This window comes from Octopus bimaculoides, chromosome 6 (assembly GCF_001194135.2).
Source record: "Octopus bimaculoides isolate UCB-OBI-ISO-001 chromosome 6, ASM119413v2, whole genome shotgun sequence".
Taxonomy (NCBI): Eukaryota; Metazoa; Mollusca; class Cephalopoda; order Octopoda; family Octopodidae; genus Octopus; species Octopus bimaculoides.
Window position 1 is genome coordinate 37,258,140 of NC_068986.1, and position 7,537 is coordinate 37,265,676.

General features: G+C 38.3%; 1 protein-coding gene across 2 annotated transcripts in view; it reads right to left on the bottom strand.

The window, feature by feature from the left end:
- The window catches only part of LOC106867500 (semaphorin-5A), a 308,833-nt gene extending 301,622 nt beyond the window's left edge, over nucleotides 1-7,211 (bottom strand). The window contains exon 1 of one of the 2 annotated variants that reach the window (XM_052968682.1): nucleotides 6,611-7,211. The gene's annotated coding sequence lies outside the window, so the exon portion shown is untranslated. The remainder of the gene's footprint in view (nucleotides 1-6,610) is intronic. The other variant, XM_014912385.2, reaches the window with a different exon arrangement.
- Between the last annotated feature and the right edge of the window lie 326 nt (nucleotides 7,212-7,537).

Genomic DNA, 7,537 nt, shown 5'->3' on the forward strand with positions numbered 1-7,537 from the left:
TTTTTTTTGAGTTAATCAAAGAAGTACCAGTTCTGCACTGGGGTCAATATAATCGACTTAACCCCTTCCCCCCAAATTCCTGGCCTTGCTCCAGAATTTGAAAACAGTATATATGTTACTGTGTACTGATTGTGTCGTTGTAGTTTAACCCTCAAGTCAGCTTTGATCAAAGAGACTACTATGGTCACAGTCATTTCAGGTGTAACCATATCGTCTCTTTTAAAGATATCTAAAAATAACAAAACACAGTCGTCACTTACAAGCGAGTATATGATTCGGTTGGTAGAAACGCTATGACGAGCTTAGCAGAAACGTTAGCACGCCGGGCGAAATGCTTAGTGGTATTTCGTCTGCTGTTACGTTCTGAGTTCAAATTCCACCGAGGTCGATTTTGCCTTTCATCCTTTCGGGGTCGATAAATTAAGTACCAGTTACACACTGGGTCGACTTAATCCCTTTGTCTGTCCTTGTTTGTCCCCTCTATGTTTAGGCCCTTGTGGGTAATAAAGAAATAAGAAACGCTATGAATTCGCTGTTTTAGGTGCCCATGTAGTCTCGAACAGACTGACACCTCCTCAGACCTCCCAGTCTTGACCCAGAGCAGTGATTCTCAACCGGGACCCATACGACCCTTGGGGGTCCATATAAGATTTTGTTGTTAAAATTTATGAGCAATAAATTACTTATACTTTTACAATACACCAAATATTTTAGCATTTTTTATAAACAATTGCTAATAATATTCCATTATAAAAATATAAGAGGATTTTTTTTAACATCGAATGGCTATGGAGGCCCCACCAGAGAAAATATGAATCAGAGGGGTCCATAGGCAAAAAAAATGGTTGAAAACCACAGCCATAGAGGAACATCGAGAATATGGCAGCTGGAGGAATATGAGAGTAAGTAGACTGGAGTAACTTAAAAAAAAAAAAAAGACTGCGCCACATGCTCAAAAATCGAACCTCCAGCTATTTTGATCATAACCAAACGGCCCTAACCACTAGGCCATATTCTTTCCTTAAAGTGCATTTATCTAACTTACCCTTTCCTTTTTTAAAGTAGGGTTTGTAATCTGAGAAAGAGATTTAGCTTGCTATTTCTTTCAAATCGAGCGATCGCTGTCTTAAGAACGAACCTGCAGCTTCACGGCTCCAACCACTAGGTCACATTCGTTCCTTAGGGTACATGATCTAATTTGTCCTGTCTATTTTTTAAGGTAGGACTTGGGATTTGAGAAAGAGATTTAGCTAACTATTTCTAGCAAACAAAGTGACCACGTCGCAGCTCCCCTCACCTGCATTACAGTAATGTGTATGTGAGGCAATTTAAGTGATCTTTATGTAAGCGAAGCGGAATCCACAACGACGCTTCTTTGGTCTACTTTACACCACCTGAACATAAAAGTAAGGTATTGTTTGGCAGCAGGTGATTACTAATGAGACAAGCTAAGTAGTAGATACAGGTGTGAAGGAAGGGATGGGTGCAGGTCTAGACGTAGCTTGTAGTTTAGAGACACGACTTCACTTTTAAAGAGAAGGAATTTTCGCAAGCTTCCGGGAAAAGTAAGAGAAAAAAAAAAGAACCACACCAATTTTTCTTTTGTTTTCATTTCATGTATTTTTTTTTTCTCGGTATTCAAGTTTTTCTTTACTTAGGAATTAAATATATGTATGTGGGTGTGTGTGAGAATGGAATTTTCTCACACACACACACTCACACACGTTTATTGCCTCTCACTCGAAATACCATGTTTTGTTGTTTTAGAAAATACCGTCTTTACCCTAATTACAAGCAGAGATTTAGACTTAATTACCAAAGGCACAGACGAATTCAAATGCCAAGTCTTCGGTGACGTGACATAGCATATTCTAAAAAAATGAAAGAAAAGAGAAAAAAAATGTTAAGCCCAGATCAAGGAGTATCCGGCGTTACCAAAGAGTCTTAACCTTACTTAAGACGGGTATATAATGTGATTTGTGGGAGATTTGGCTACTTTTTCTAGCAAGCACTCTTTCTGGTCAGGTCACTTAAAAGTCTGTTAGAAACCAAATACGTTGCGTGTTTGATGTGAACACATAGCAATATATATATATAATCCATCTACCACCCTCACTATCTATCTATAATTTACACACATATATAATGTTAAACTTCACGAAAGATATTACAGTTTTTTTTTTTGTTTTGGTTTAAGCCCCAGTTTACCTCTCAACCCCGGAGACTTATGAAGAAAAGACTACCACGCTGTGAGTGACCAATCTGTTGGTTTGGGGATTTGATTTTATTTCTCATACAAACTATATTTAGGGCCATATTATTTAATGGTTATGATTTGAGGGAGATTTGGCTGCTATTTCAAGCATATTGAGAGACTATGTAGAGCAGGCATAGGGAACTTTTTCTCGAGAAGGGGGCCGCATGAGAACTGGTTCATCATCAGTAGGGTCGCATTACAAAAAAGTTCAAGGTAACTTTTCGTTGGTGTGCAATTGGGAAAGTCCCGCGGGCCGCAGTTTGCTCATGACTGATGTAGAAGTTTATTCATTAACACAAAATTATATAAGAACTGTTGATATGTATGACCACCACGACGGTTACCGTACCTCCTCTATCCTAGTTTTCACAACACTAACGATTCAAACTTATACGTCAGCAGTTCCCATATTTAGGGGTCGCGACCCAATTTTGCATCACTGTATAAATCAGAAAGGGTCCCAAAAAAAGAAAAGAAATTGACATTTGAAATTTTTGTTAAACTATAAAATCTTCATAAGTTATTCAAATGGCACGTTTAAGAAGTTCGTTTCACCACCACGTGGTCGCGGGTTCAGTCCCAATACGCAGCCATAACGAGCAAGTGTTTTCCAGGGCCTCAGACTAACCACTGCCTTATCTATGAATTTGGTAGACGGATAATTGGCAGAAACGCATCGTGTGTGTGTGTCTGTGTGTGTGTTTCTTTCAGTGCTTGACAACTGGTGTTGCTTTGTTTATGTCCCTATAACTTATCGGTTTGGCAAAAAAGAGGCTGATAGAATAAGCACCGACATTTAAGGATTGGGGGTCGATTATATGGACTATAACCTTCAATACGGTACTACAGTGACCGAAACATGTAAACTAATAAAAAACAAATTGTTGACTACAAAAAGGTTACAACCAGTGCCTACTGTTTTCGGGCTTTCGAGGGTTATTTTAAAATTGAAGGGATTTCTTCTCGAAAGGGGCTCGACATATTTTCCCAGAACCCTTTCGGCACTAATGATCCCTGCCCGATATATCGGTTGAAACACGCTCTTCGAGGCGCTGCCAGTGTCATTTAACGGCTGGTGTTATGAGGGTGACGTAGCATCGGGGCCTTGAGGGCTCATGAATAATATAACTTCGTCCTATTTCGATGTGAGTGGGGCCCAATTCTTCGGTACAGTATCAGAGTCTACGAACACCTAATATACAAGATATACTGTAAAGATTGAAAAATGTTTTCTACCCCTCAAGAAAAGTATCGAATGTTAAGTGTACCCCAAAGGGTTATATATATATATATACATAAAAAAAGAATTGAACCCCGAATATTGGACTTACCAAACTAGGCTGTGATAATAAATTATCAGGAACTGCTACTCTAAGTGGTCGCACGACCGGCTAGATATAGTAGCTAAAATCCCCTTAAACCACAATCCAACTCTCTTAAAAAGGAAGACACAATTTGGATAAGTCTTGGATACATGTCTGAAAATATCATAGGCTGGCTGTGGTTGGTGAGTAGACCTAGGGTTAAATAACTAAACATTTTTCGAAGTGAAAAGAAAAAGATAAAAAGATTATCCAAATGCAGGTATGGAAAAACTGAGAATTCAAGGCACTTATATTTTAATTAGGAAAACAAAAAAAAAGGGTGGGAGGTAGGTGTGTGATTATTAAGCTCTGGATTCGAACCTACGGCGCAGCATCTTGGGCAAGCGACTTCCACTGGGGAACAGAGTAATCAATAGCTTATGAATGGAATTAGTAAACGGAAACTGTGCGGGCGGGCGGGCAGAGCGTGGTATGTATATATATATATATATATATATGTGTGTGTGTATCTATGGGTATGTGATTGATTACTAGAGTATAAAAAAAAATTGCGTTGTGACGAAAATGATTATTCAGCTATTTGACAGAGATCGATAAAATTAAGTACCAAACTTAAATAAGTACTGGGGGCGCGGGGCGGGGGGTGATATGAGCGACCAAAACCGTTGAAGATGGTGCCTCAGCAACTCTACAGTTCAATGAGTGAAAACAGAACGACTTAAAATCAATTAGGAATCGAAATCGCGTCGCAGCGGACTTGAGGAAAGCGATAGAAAGAAAAAGAAAAACGTCGTTGATTTTGTTTAACCACAGGCCAGCCCTGATAGAGCAGATTTATGATCAAAGGCCTTCCAACCGTGACTATAATGTTTTGTTTTGTTTGTTTGTTGTTGTATAACGGAGAGATTCGAGGGAGAGATTTGACTGCTATTTCTAGCAGATAGGCCGAACGACCGCGATGAGATACTGGCTATTTCGGTGGCTCGTGCGTGGTGTTATGCTGTTCCTGTGTCTTTGCTGAGTGTTCGGATATGTCCGTTTGTATGTGTATATTGCTCTGTGTGTGCGTGCGTGCATGTATGTGCGTATCTATGTTATTGTGAATGGGAATGGTGTATGCTTGCCGTGTGTGCTCGTAGCATGGCATGGAGAGAGAGAGAGAGAGAGAGAGAGAGAGAGAGAGAGAGAGAGAGAGAACCAATTTTAAGACCCTTGTTTACATTCCATAATGATGGAACTTATGATATAAAAACAATGTGGGTTAGCGGTGTTGAATTCTGACAGAGAGTGTGTTTGGTGTGTGGGGCTGGGAGTAAGAATAAAGAGAAGATGCAGAAAAGGTAAGGGTGACTATACCTACATCTTTGGCAGGGATTGTGTTGGTATAGGGGAGGGGGGGTCTTTACTGAAAATAGAAGCTAAAGAAACAAGGCGACTTTCGTAGGCTTTTCTCTCTTATCAACCATTATTATTACATCTGTGTATTCAATACTTATACGTACATTCACACATACAAACACACATATATGTAAATATATATATATATGTAAATGCACGTCAGCAGCACTGTCCAAAAGAGGTGAGGCAGAGGTACATCGAACTCCGGTCTTAGAAGATAATGGTGTCTCAGAAAATATATGTATAACTCACACACACATCATATATATATATATATATATATATATATATATATTGAAGACTAACGTTTCGAGGAGGGAAGCGTAGCGTGAAAGAAACTTAATACCTCTTGATGAAAGAAATTGTTCTCAGATCCCTTCCCCATATCCTCTCACGTCTGTGTAGTATTATTGTACAAGGAAACAGTCAAATTATTTATACACAAGTTGCATGCATTTAGACAAAGAGAGAGAGTAAAAAAAAAAAGTTTTCGAAAAGTGGATAAACTTTAAGCATTGATCATGTCGCTGTATTTGTTTTGTTGATGGGGCCGATCACAAATATTACTGCCACCAGTACAACTAATGTTTAAAATGTTCTAAACAAGGTACAAAATGTTGTAAGGTTAGGTGTAAGCAAGGCGAGATGTACAGTCTAATTATTAATCAATCACCTTCAGTCATTTTTACAACTAGTATCGAATTTTATCGATACTGGAAGGATATTTGAACTCCGAACACTAAATGATAGGCTGTTAGTAATCTATCCGTAAAACATTTTGGGCGATGTTCCACAGATTATGTCCACCACCACGACAATTTTCACGCAAATATTTGGTATTAAACATGTACAGTCGTAAATATAAGCACCCAGCAAGCGGCATCTGCGACTAAGTTTCGATTCTAGCACTGTCGCTATTTCGTTACACCTTACGCTTTAATCACCTTAGAACATGCGTGTACTCCATACATAATCATCTTCACCTTATCCTTCTCAATATATTCACTTTTCTAAATATCCAGCGAATGAGCTAAACAGCACTTGTATATTTTTCAAATCACACCTTTACTGTCCTTTAAAAATTAAGGGTTCATTGGTAGACTTAGACACAATGTTCGATAAAACACTGACTGAAATATGTGGTGTATGGCTGGAACTCTTAGATTATTAGTCAGTCTGTTCGATCTGTGGTTAAAATAACTACATATCTAAGGACTTGTGTAGCAACTGGATGTAATTAACAAAGGACCCGGTGAGGACGAACGCTCCCCCTGCGAACAGAGCCCGCAATTCGGTTTCGATTTGGAAATTGTAGATATTTCACTTAGTGATCCGTATAAAGTTTCTGGGGAAAAAGGCATGAGTGCCACATGATCTCATTTGCTCCCCACCCTCATACAAAATTTGAACAGCTGTTCATATTGTAAAGAATGCAATAAATATGCATGCTTTTCTTCAAAAGTTAAAGACACCAGAATTGAATACAAACATACCATATATATATATATATATATATATACAAATTCCTAATTTCATACGCAACTAGAAAGCTGAAAAGTTGTACATATAGATAGATAGATAGATAGATAGATCAGCATATATGTATATATAACCAGTGCTTTTCACTTACCTTGAATTATTATTCGGTTAAAGTTTCAATCAAGACGAAGGTAATAGGCCTCTCAGGACAGTGCATGTAGTAAGTATGAAAAAACCCGAAACAGTGTTTACAATAGCAAGAAATAGTAAGAAGTGGAAAGCAAAATAAAAAATATTTTTTAAAAATGGAAAATGAAATATATAAATAAATATTTTTGGTCGACGTGAAGTTGACTATAGTACGTGTGCACACTATATCGCTCTAGCTGTATGAGTGTATATACGTGTGCGTGTGTGTGAGTATGTGTGTTTATGTGTATATATATCGGTGTAAATGTTATATGACTGGAAAAGAGATAGGAGGTATGAAAGTATGTGTATAGAGTGTGAGAAGGGGAGGGAAACAGATTAAAACAGTATGAGAGAAGGAGAGGGAGGGCGGAAAAATAGATAGAAACTGTCAGAGAGAGTGGGGGGAAAAGTGTGAGAGAATGATTAGAGAAAGGGAGGTTTTAATGAAGTTCGAATGAAGATTGTATGAGACAAGTAAAGGAAAGAGAGAGGAGGAGGAGGGGAAGGAGGAGCAGGCGGTATGTGAGTGAAAGTAAGAGGAGTATATGTGTGTGAGCGATTCCTCTGTCCGATGTGAGCGTATCTACGTGAATGAATGATATTGAATATGTAAGATTTAATAAGAGAGGGCGGCGACGGTGGTGGTTATATCAGTAGAGTGGCAATGTTAGTAGTAGTAGTAGTAGTAGTAGTAGAGGTGGTGGTGGTAGTGGTGTCTATAATAATAATAATTATTATTATTATATGGAAGGTTAACTTATAAGTTAGCTCGGTAAGTGTGATGAGTTGCGCATCGTATGCTCTCTGTTCATTTTCAGCAAGTTTGACAGAAAACAGAAGATACACACAAACATACATACATACATTATACACACACATATATATA